This window comes from Dermacentor albipictus, chromosome 5 (genome assembly GCF_038994185.2).
Source record: "Dermacentor albipictus isolate Rhodes 1998 colony chromosome 5, USDA_Dalb.pri_finalv2, whole genome shotgun sequence".
Taxonomy (NCBI): Eukaryota; Metazoa; Arthropoda; class Arachnida; order Ixodida; family Ixodidae; genus Dermacentor; species Dermacentor albipictus.
Genome location: NC_091825.1, coordinates 10,820,001 through 10,831,180, shown reverse-complemented (window position 1 = coordinate 10,831,180; position 11,180 = coordinate 10,820,001). Strand labels below are relative to the sequence as shown.

At 48.6% G+C, this 11,180-nt stretch overlaps 1 long non-coding RNA gene across 3 annotated transcripts in view; it reads left to right on the top strand.

Moving 5' to 3' along the window:
* Positions 1-1,075: 1,075 nt before the first annotated feature.
* The window catches only part of LOC139059842 (uncharacterized), a 33,257-nt gene continuing 23,152 nt past the window's right edge, over positions 1,076-11,180 (top strand). For all 3 annotated transcript variants that reach the window (XR_011514397.1, XR_011514396.1, XR_011514395.1), the window contains exons 1-2: positions 1,076-1,230; positions 2,645-2,795. This is a non-coding gene — a long non-coding RNA (uncharacterized lncRNA). The remainder of the gene's footprint in view (positions 1,231-2,644; positions 2,796-11,180) is intronic.

Genomic DNA, 11,180 nt, shown 5'->3' with positions numbered 1-11,180 from the left:
ATCGCGCCATGCTCAAAGCCGAGTGCGCTGCTTCTACCATCTGGGAATTGCCCGCTGGTTTGTCCAGCAGCACTTCGTGATGTCGCCAGCTCGGCAGGTTGTTCAGTTGAAGGTGATCCCTTGCTTTCTGCGACCACATCTTCGTGTTGCTCATCTCCACTCACTGACACGCAATTAAGGCACACTTGGCGAAGGCTCGCGCTTGCGTTTTCCGGTTCCTCGATCTTCGGGTTTCGCCGGAGCGCCGCATTTCTCCGTGCGCGGCGTCCGGGCACTGAACACACTGGGCACTGCGCCTGGCTTCAGTAGACGTCGTTTGCAGTCGTCTCGGAAATCAGATGGTTTGAAGTGCAGGCTGCACACAACAGTGTAATAAAATGTTGTGTTAGGTGCCGAAACCTCTCGCGCTATTGCAGTCATCCACCGCCTCCGCGTAGCGCTGTCGGATGGTAGCTCATGGAAGGACACTCCGGGCTCCTTTCGTCGTTCGCTTGAGGTGCAGCGTGGGACGCAGCAATAGCGCATCGCGCTTTACGAAACACACAGAACAAATAAAACTAGTGCTGAAGTGCGAAAAGAACGAAGCAATTGCAATTTGCAAGCAGCGAGCGGCGGCAGTCATGCAGGTATACGTTATAAGCAGTTCTTCTGCTAGTAGATCTGCCAACACAATTTTAATAAAATATTTAAACTTCATTAGATAAGTACTTATGAGAGACGCAAATCACTTTATTTGGGACTTTTTACTTTAAGCATTGTGCGCTTTTGTTTTCGTCTGCGTAAATTGTTGAAAACATGTGGAAGGCATCGTCTGCCGTAGACACGTCGTCTGCTACGGCGCGCCGGCCGCGCTTCCATGGGGTGATGTGCGCATGCGCGCATGTGTTGCAAGCGACCACCGCAAGGATCGCTCGCTACCGCCTCAAGCGGAACGGAGGAAGGAGGGAAAGGTAATGACAGCAGGTTTCCGACGAGACGGTCATTTGCGGAATCGCCAGCTGCGAGAGAGAAAATCTGGGGGCGTTTGCGCCCTAAGTTTCTCCCTTTGCCTAGGTACCACGAAGGAGAAGTTTCTTTGCTCGTTTTGTATGCGTTTGTCCCTAGGCGAGCCGGCATTCTGCCATGTGTCGGCTGGCGATTCCTTCACGTCGATGTCTGTGTTCTTGACGAAGCCGTGCGTGCCGTGCGTCGTCCACAAGTTCTCCTCCTGCGTCTCCGTGGATGTTGCTGGTAGGTTTGTTGCACTTTTTGTCGCAACGGTAACATGCGTAACGTGCGACGGGATCAGTGAATCATTGATCAGTGAACCTGTGATATCGAGGATCAATCGGACAACTTTAATGCCATAGCATTTCGCCGTGTCCATCATGCGTTGGTTGTCAGTGCATACTGTACCCTTCAAGAGATTCGCCTGAACATGCATGTCTGCATGTTGAAACATATTTAGCACCCTGTAGCTAGGAAAAGCGAAAGTCGTTATGCAATTTATGGTCGTAGACCACTCTAAAAGGTGATGGCGGCCGCAGTGTTCCGACTGGTGTTATAGAAGTGGCGGGGTGCTTTTTTCGTCCCGACGATATAATGGATTTTCACCAGTACTGCGATAGGACGGTATACGTCACCGGCAAACGGAGCCCTCACGAGAGCTCCTGAGCTTACAATGACGATCTGTCTAAATGTACGTCCGATCCTGGCCACGGCGGCCGCATTTCGATGGGGGCGAAATGCGAAAACACCCGTGTGCTTAGATTTAGGTGCACGTTAAAGAACCCCAGGTGGTCGAAATTTACGGAGTCCTCCACTACAGCGTGCCTCATAATCAGAAAGTGGTTTTGGCGCGTAAAACCCCATACTTTAATTTAAATGTACTACGTCCGACGTGCCTGCTTCGCTAGCTCTGCGGCTCCCGCTTACCGATTTATTGCACATGGTTTTGCTGAAGAACCTTTATTTATATCGAAGGGGATATGCCAGTGGTCTACACTATGGCCCCTACTCCTCGCCCTGGAAGAGACACAAAACATCTTTAATGTGACGAAAGATGGCTCATTAAATCAATAATCCGCCATCACCAACTCGGCACGAGCGCCGCACGGGCGAGAAAGTCTTTCCGACGTACACCCACTTTAGCAGTACATTTCAACTCGACATAGGTCACAGATTTCCAGAAGCACAGGCTGGTACACTTGGCTCACTGTAGCCAAGTGTACCAGCCTATTACTGCCATTTTTATGAGACACCTACTGCTGCTATCCCTTGCCACAACTGCGCGTTCACTTCTTTAACAGCGCCAGGACTGATGCTTGGCATCAGTAGCATTCGTGACAGAAAATGCTTGCTCTTTGGCAACTGATGACCCAATTAATTTGCTACTTTCTTCTGAAATTTGTGCTCATAAGTGCTGCTCTTGTTGTCACTGTCAAACTGATCTCCTTTGTGTGATCCCTTGTACTTTTTCTGTACCCTTCTCCCTGTACATGCTTGATCACTTTTTGTTGCTCTTCCCTGTCGCCATTCCTCTACAGTGGCACTGTCTTTTGCTATATGTGCCTGGCTGTCTATTGCTTATGCCGCATGTTCACTGTAATGATTTCCTTCGCCAGATACGTGAATTATTAATTGCTAAAAAAACTTTTATCTGCAGGGTCTCCTGGAAATTCATCCACAGCTGGAAACCAATATTGTGCTTCATCCCAGACCACAGCTTATCTCCACATCAAAGCCTTTACATCTCCAGTCTCACTCACGTTCGCTCTGAACAGAAAAAAAAAAGAACAGTTGCTGCACTTCACAAGGCAAGAATCCATCTCATCATTTTCTCCTGCGGGGGGGGGGTATTCTGTAAGAGTACACCTAGTGGGCTGTCCATTTCGGCCACTGCTGATTGGATTCAGCTGTGAGAGGAGGAGACCAGCAGCCCTAGCCAATCAGTAGCGGCCAAAATGGACAGTCCACTAGGTCGGCTCTTACGGAATACTTCTCCCCACCCCCCTGCTCACCACATCTTGCCTGCTGGGTTTCTCTTGTCATGTATGACTTCGCACATACTTTTCGTTCATGTTCTCCTTTCTGCTTTGTCACTACACCTAAGCTTTTTTTGTCGTTGTTCAAGCAATAGCTCTTCATTGCCATTGCTATTTTCTCGGCCTTCACGTATTCTATGGCAGTCACTAGCGTCATACTTACTAATCAGTGCGGAAATAACGGAAGACACACAGAAGGGCACAGGACGAGGGCTTTCTAATAACTGAAATTTATTGAACACTAGCATCAAATGTCTCTTACCTTTGGTTGCTCCATATAACTTGCTAAAAATGCAATAGAAATTTTTATCATAGGGCATTCAATCTTGGAGCATATTTAAATTATAGCTATTTGCTTTGTGATGAAATATTGCTTTGGTAAAAAACAACTAATTAACTTGGCAAGTTGTTTCCAAAGACTGCATCCTTTGCATGTCCAAATGTCCACACCTTCCAAGTTCCTAAAGAACTTCACAGCTTCAAAGGCTTTTGCTTCATAATTTTGCAGCTTAATTTGGCATTTTATCCCCGTTGTTCATCTCGTTAATGTGGCTGTTGTGTGACGGTACCGAGCTTATGACTTAGACCTTAGCATGAAGCAATGCTTAAAAACTGTTGTGCTCTTACACGCTTTATCAAATCACTGCTTTGTTTTAATGTTACTGGTGCTGTGGCTTTGGTGTTGGCTGCGAAACCCAAGGCCGTGGGATCAAATCCAAGCCCCTGCGGCCACATTTCGATCGGGGCAAAATGCAAAAAATGCTGTGCGCCATGTATTGGGTGCACGTTAAACCCAGGCGCTCAGAATTAATCCAGAGTTTCTCACTATTGCATCCCTCATCATCATTTAGTGATTTTGGCATGTAAAACCACTGAGCTTAATTTTTAAGTATTGTCGTTGCCCAGTACAAATCTAGATTTTGGATGTCACTGCAAATGTAACCAATACACAGATTTAAATACTTTGTCATCTAAAGAAGAATGGGACACTATAAAATGCAATAATCACCATTATGTGCCTTGAAGCCAGAACAATATCGGCACGCTAGGAAGCACCATCGCTATTGCCTGTTGCTTGACGACTCCAATACACCTCGTCACAGTCAAACAGAACAGCTTTCACCTCCAACTTTTGTCCACTCTCCTTTGCCTGTTGTCTAATAATCTCGCCAAATTCTATGGATGCTATCCTGTTCTCCAGCTGTGAATTGTGGTTGAACCACTTCAGACGTCTGTTGACTTGTTTATCTGACACAGTGAAGTAAAAGTGTAGTGCAGTGATGTTGCAGTGATACTCTTGCCAGAATAACCTACTTTTCATGAAACCAGTGTAGTAGTCAGAAGACTGGCATTTATGCCAGCTGCATTGCCAAGCTCCTGCACAAGAGCAGCGCTTAGCATCTGAGCATTCGCATCATTCTGAGTATTCTTGCATATCATTTGTGCTCGTTAAACCTTGCTACAAGACATTAATTTTCAGCAGCCAAGCCTGACAGTTCTGGTAAATTTTTTGTGCTCTGAGCTGGTTTGATGCAATACTTTTAATGGAATTTCTTTATTGCTGTTTATTATGTGGTCAGTGACAGGATTTTTTTAATGCAAGAGTTAAATGGTTCTTTCAGTGAAAAAGCCGGCAGCATCTGTAGCAGCAAAACGGTGCCTAATTTCCCGTTGACTGTGACACCATGTGAGCACACGAGGCGCGCTCATGACACTAGCTTGCACTTGCTGGCTCGTGTCTCAGCAGAGGAACGCGAGCGAAGGGGAACATCTGCTGCTGCGCTACTTCGCGAGGGGAGAGTGCATTGCTACGACAACACATCACCTTCCCTCTCACAAGCCTGTGTTACCACCTGTTCCTTGTCTACTCAAGCTCTTGTGTGTGTTCTAACTGCGCCTCGGTAAGGCTAAATCAATATATGCCAAGCGTCTTAACGTGCCCGCTTGCCTGCGAGGAGTTCATATCTCGGCCTGCTCAGTGGCGTTCAGTTGGACATTAAAGTATTCACAACTCATAAGAAGTGCTTAGGTGTCCTCGGATTTTCTTCGTACTTAATGCACAAACTTTGAAGTCATTTTCCATGGCGAAATTAGTTAAATATCATCGTCCCTTGTCTGCTGTCCGTCCTTTGTGTGAGCCTTATACATCTTCGCAGCCACTCCTGTCATGCACAGTAATTTGTGTACTTGTGCTTGATTCTTCCATGGCATATGATTAATTAATGCATTTTATTTGCATGATCCAACTAAACATGATCTCAAAAAGCTTCACTTGACTGCTCACTTGTCCCTGTGGCTACATTGTGTGGATGTACTATCACCATCAAATGAAATGCAAACAGCACAGTGCGTGCCTGTAGCATCACTGAATGTATAGTGCACACACTTCAATCATCACCCTCACAGGCATGCACATCTGGTTTCACAACACTGTGCAATGATGTTCGCCCTATACTGAGATATTTTTCTTTCTGTTTTGCTTCTTGTTTTCTTAGATTTTTGGGGGTTTTTTTTGCTTTGAAATAAGAGGAAAGCATAACAGAAAGAAAATTTGACTGCATTCAATGTGTTAGAAAATGTTCACTTCAATTTTGTTTCTCACACTTGAATCAAAAGCAGTGTGGCAACACTGAGTCTTGATGAAATGAATTGGCAGCCTCGGAAACTGTTCCCACTGGTAATCGAAGCTGATCTTGAAGGCCATGCTTTGGTCTACTGCAAAAACTGGAACTGATTTCAGGAGCTGGGAAATACGTTATGGCCCTCATTCATTGTTTTGCTTTTGCATCTTGGCAGTTTGCTGCTGCTATTTATAGCACAAGTGAAGGAATTGTAGCACAAGTAACACTGACATCTGTGCTGCCCTTTTTGGTGCCAGAGTGTGTGAAGGAAGGCTGCTATCTGGTCTTGAAATCCATCGAAGCAGCCTTATTCCCAGACATCACACAGCCTTGCCAAAATGGCGGTTGGCATGAAGGGTCTAGAGGCAGCGACTTCAAATAGAATTTTCGACTTGTCGTACCAGAAATGGTTTTATTTCCAACAAACTTTGTTGGCTGTCCTCCAGGCGAAAAGCTGCAACATACAGCTTTAATGTGCCTGAAGGCCCTCGCATGGCAGCAGTAAGTCTCCTATCGGCAAACATATAACATACGAAACATTAATCTATCAGGATATACATTTACAATGTAGCAAAAGAAATGTGTGAAATCTAAAGAAACATTCATCTTTTCAGATAATTATATAGTACTTATAAAATAAATTCTTAATGTGCAACAAAGCCAAGATGCATATTATATGTATTATATGTCCCAAAATATCACATTTCAAAAATAAGCACTACAGACAATATGTCTAGTATGTACACTTGCTTCCAAAATATTACAGGGTGTGCGAGCGTGTGGCAAAACGACCCTTCTCCCCTTCTAGCTGTGCACCCATGGTATCGAGTTTGCACGCATGCGCATCCCTCCGAGATTGCAAGCGTGCATGTTTCTGCACTTCCTCATTGTGCGCTGGCAATATCCGAATGTAGCCGTGAGGTGCCTCTCTTGCGATGGGCGCAAAACTATGTGAAGCCTGAGCTTGCGCATGCCGCTGCGGCTGCTTTTTGTCGAGTCACGAGCACCGACGCATATGGCCCGGTGGCGAACCCAACAAGTAATTTTTTTTTGAGCTGCACCATTTCGTGTCCAATCTTTGTTGTTTCTTTTTATGAATGGGGCATTCTCCCACAGAAGAGCGTGTCAGAAAATGCCCCTATAGAAGGAGACAGTATCAACTCCCATTGAAGACCAGCAGTTAGGACACAGAGACAGAGAAGCTGCCGGATGGATCTGGGACAGCGACGCTGGCCTGTACTTTCCTATCGTCTCCATTATCCATGGCAACCTGGTATGAAGAGCATGTGTTAGCCATTTATGCTTGAAGTACTTTTTCCTGGAAACAGTTAACAAAATGTTTTGCATGGAACAAAGAAGGTATGTTCACCTGCACAAGTATTGGCTCATAGGGAAGGCTGGCACATAGGCTGGAGGGATCAAGGTCGGGCATGTTGATCTGGACTGCACTTTTAACTCGAAGTCTATGGCAGCCTGAAAGCAAGAGTGCTTATGCTAATTTTCTGTTTGCCCTACGACATAGAATACACTGCCTACTTAAAGTACTCGGTAGAGCTGTTGAACAAGTCCATCTCAGGAGAAATTGTAGAAGCCCGGTAACCAGGGAAAGTTGGTATTATTTCACTGACTGACTGACTGAATAAACTTTATTGAAACCAGCAAGAGATGGTGACTGGGCCTAGGCCTCCCACATGGGGACGTCGAGGTGTTGCCTCTTCGCCGCCTCGCAGGCCTGCTGGGTCGCCCAGAGTTGGTCGTCAAGGTTGGGGCTACGCAGGGCAGCGTGCCATCTCGACGAGAGGGTCGTGGGGTTAGTGTCGGGTTATTGGTGCCTACAGTCCCAAAGCATGTGTGGAAGTGTGGCTGGCTGTGTCTTGCAGATATGGCACGTGGGATTGGGGTAAATGTCTGGGTAAATCTTGTTATAAAGTTGTAATGAGGGGTAAGTATTGGTTTGTAGCAGGCGGAAAGTTGTAGCCTGCGCTCGGGATAGTTTGTTGTGTGGGCCGGGGAAGGTTCTACGCTCTAAGTAGAAGGACTTCACAATATCATTGTAGCGTGTCGGGCGATCCCTACCGGTGGGGACAGCCTCCCCTTCTCCCGCGCAGTCAACTAGGCCTCGCGCTAGGGAGTGGGTAACCTCGTTGAGGTTGGGGAGGTGCGGGTGGACGGTGCCTGCATGAGCCGGGAACCAGACGAGTGTAACCTGATGGTCGGTTGAGCGGGGCTCTTGTTGCAAGATGCGCAAGGCTTGGTGTGAAATACGGCCGTTGATATAGTTGATAACGGCGGAGCGGGAGTCAGAGACAATGGTATGACATGTTGGGTCTAGGGTGGCTAGCGCGATGGCCACTTCTTCAGCTTCCTCAGCGTGTGGGGTTACTAGGCTGATAGCATGTTGGAGAGACCCTTCACGCGTGGTGACGGCTGCAAAGCGGGTACCGTGGGGATATTCGGCAGCGTTGACGAAACTCACACCGTCGTGGCGAGTAAGCGATTTGGTGAGAACCGTGGCACGTGCTGTGCGACGTGCGTGGTTGTATTTGGGGTGCATGTTTCTGGGGATAGGATCGGCGTGAATCCAAGCTCGTATGGTGGAGGGGATCTAGTGCTTATGGCCGTGTTGATGGTGGTAGGTGATGCCGTGCGAGGTGAGGATATGGCGACCCGTGGCTGTGAGAGTGAGTCTCTCCAGCTGAGAGCGACGTTGGGCCTCGATGAGCTCGTCCAGTGTGTTATGGACGCCTAGTTGAAGGAGGAGGTCAGTGCTGGTGCAAACGGGGAGGCCGAGGGCTTGTTTATAGACACCGCGTAGGAGGATGTTGAGCTTGGTTTGTTCAGCCTTGTACCAGTTTAGATACGCAGCAACGTAGGTGATGTGGCAAATTACGAACGACTGGATTAACCGGAGCAGATTCTCCTCTTTCATACCCCCACGGCGGTTGGAGACCCGCTTCAAAAGTCTCATGGTGTTGGCTGTATTTCTCTTGATTTTGGCGAGGGCCATGCCATTCGCTCCGTTCGCCTCTATGAACAAGCCGAGCACACGGATATTGGTGACGAGGGGTATGGGGCTGCCATCCGTGAGATGAAGCGCAATGTCTTCGTAATGGCGTTTAGCGGTGGAGTATTTTGGACGGCGGCCACGGAGAGTAGGCCTGTAGAGAAGGAGTTCGGACTTTGCAGGGGAGCAGCGAAGCCCCATGCCTTGGATATAGGTCTCGACTGTTTCAATGGCGGATTGTAGCGCCGTTTCTATTTCGCCGTCACTGCCTTTGTGGGCCCAGATGGTTATATCGTCAGCGTATATGGTGTGGGTGACACCGTCCACTTGCTGCAACTCCTTGGCAAGATCGATCATGACAAGATTAAAAAGCATTGGGGAGATAACGGAGCCCTGGGGGGTTTCCGCGCTGCCCAAAGTCTGGGCGTCGGAGCGGAGATCCCCCACCGAAAGGAAGGCTGTGCGATTAGAGAGAAAGTCTCTGACGTAATTATAAGCGCGCGCACCGATATTAAGGCGTGAGATGCGGTCAAGAATGGTGAAATGGGCTATGCTGTCAAATGCTTTTTCGAGGTCGAGGCCGAGTATAGCTTTAGTACTACGTGTTCTATCTTCTAGTATATGGTACTTAAGTTGTAGCATGGCGTCTTGGGTCGACAGGTGGGCCCAGAAGCCAATGACAGAGTGAGGATACGCTGCAGTGTCTTCCAGATGGGTGTTGATTTGCGTGAGGAAGGCATGCTCCATAACCTTTCCCACGCATGAGGTTAGTGAGATGGGACGAAGATGATCGAGGCTAGAAGGTTTGCCAGGTTTGGGAATAAGGATGACCTTTGCTGTTTTCCAGGCCGGCGGAATGGCACCATTACGCCAGCAGTCATTGATATAATTTGTCAGGTGGGTGATGGAGGCATCATCCAGATTACGGAGGGCTTTGTTAGTGACCCCATCGGGCCCAGGGGCAGAACGGCTGTTTAATTTATGCAGGGTGGCTTGGATCTCAGCGACACTAAAGTCTTCGTCCAGTGGGGGGTTGGGGGCCCCGGTGTAGGAGCCGTGAGATTGCACTGGGCCCACGGGGAGATACTTGTTGGTGAGGTAGTCTAAGACTTGGGCGCGGCCGTTTCTTCCTTTCTGTATAGAGAAGTTTAGTGAGGCGATCTTGTTGGGAAGAGCGGGTGGCTTGGCTATCGAGGAGGTGTTTGAGAAGCTTCCAAGAAGAGGGACAATGGATCTGTCCGTCAGCAGTATTGCACAGTTCAGTCCACTGCTGACGGCTCAGAGTGAGGCAATGGGCTTCGATTTCCTTATTGAGGAGGGCTATTTTAGCGCGGAGGCGCCTGTTGAGACGTTGCCCTTTCCAGCGGGATAGGATGGATGTTTTAGCCGCGAGGAGATTGGCCAATCTACTGTCCATGCGCTCGACGGGGGCATCGGTTGTAACGGTGCGCGTGGCTACATTGGTATCGGAGTGGAGATTTCGGGTCCATGCATCAATGTCCTCTATGCGTTCCGCGTGCTGGTCAGCGGATCGATGCTTGCGAAATGCATCCCAGTCAACCCAAGTGAACTCACGGGGTTTGGCAGTAACTGCAGCTATCCGAGGGATAAGTATGGCAATGATGGAATGGTCACTACTGAGATCATGTTGTGTGTTGCTCCATTGAGCGTTGGTGACATTCTTGGTAAATGTCAGGTCAAGGGTCGTGTCGCGGGAAGTGGAGCTACCGAGGCGTGTGGGGAACGTGGGGTCTGTAATGAAAGTGAGGCCGAGGTCTTGGGAGTCTTTCCAAAGGTTTTGAGCCGCCGTCGTCGAGTAGCCATATCCCCATACCGTGTGGGGGAGATTGAAGTCTCCACCAATAACGAGGGGGTTGGTGCCAGCTACGTTAAGGGCCTTCTGGAAGAGGGTGAGAAAACGGCCTCGAACTTTGGCAGAGGGATAGCTGTACACGTTAAGGAGAAAAATACTTTCCTTACATCTCCTGGTGGGGATAAGTTCAACGGGAAGGTGTTCGATGTTTCGGTCATGGAGATTGTGTTCGATGGCGGTGATTCTCTTGTGGACGAAAGTGCAGAGGCGGCGAGAAGCATGTATCGGGATGAAAGGTTGGTAACCTGGGAGGGTGACCGAATCGATATGGGTTTCCTGAATCATGATGACGTCCGGTTGCCGGGTGAGGGTACGAAGGTGTTGACGGATGACTGGCTGTTTGCGGAGATAGCCTCGGCAGTTCCACTGCCAGATAAGTGTATCTCTGTTAGTGTGGGCCATGATGGGGATTGGGGGATGCCGTCAGGGGCAGTGCGGGGGGTTTGGAGGGTAGGATGAGCGGGCACGGGGAGAGTTTGTACGTGGGTTTCAATGTTTGTGACGCGCTGTGCCAGTGCGAGAACGGCGTGTTGCATGGATTTGACTGCGTTCTGGAGTGCAGTCATCGTGCTTTGAAGTGAGACTAGCATGTCCTTAACCTCTGAGCGCACTTGGCCTGTGGCTCCCTCTTGGAGGGCCCGCTTTTTGGGGGCTGGTGT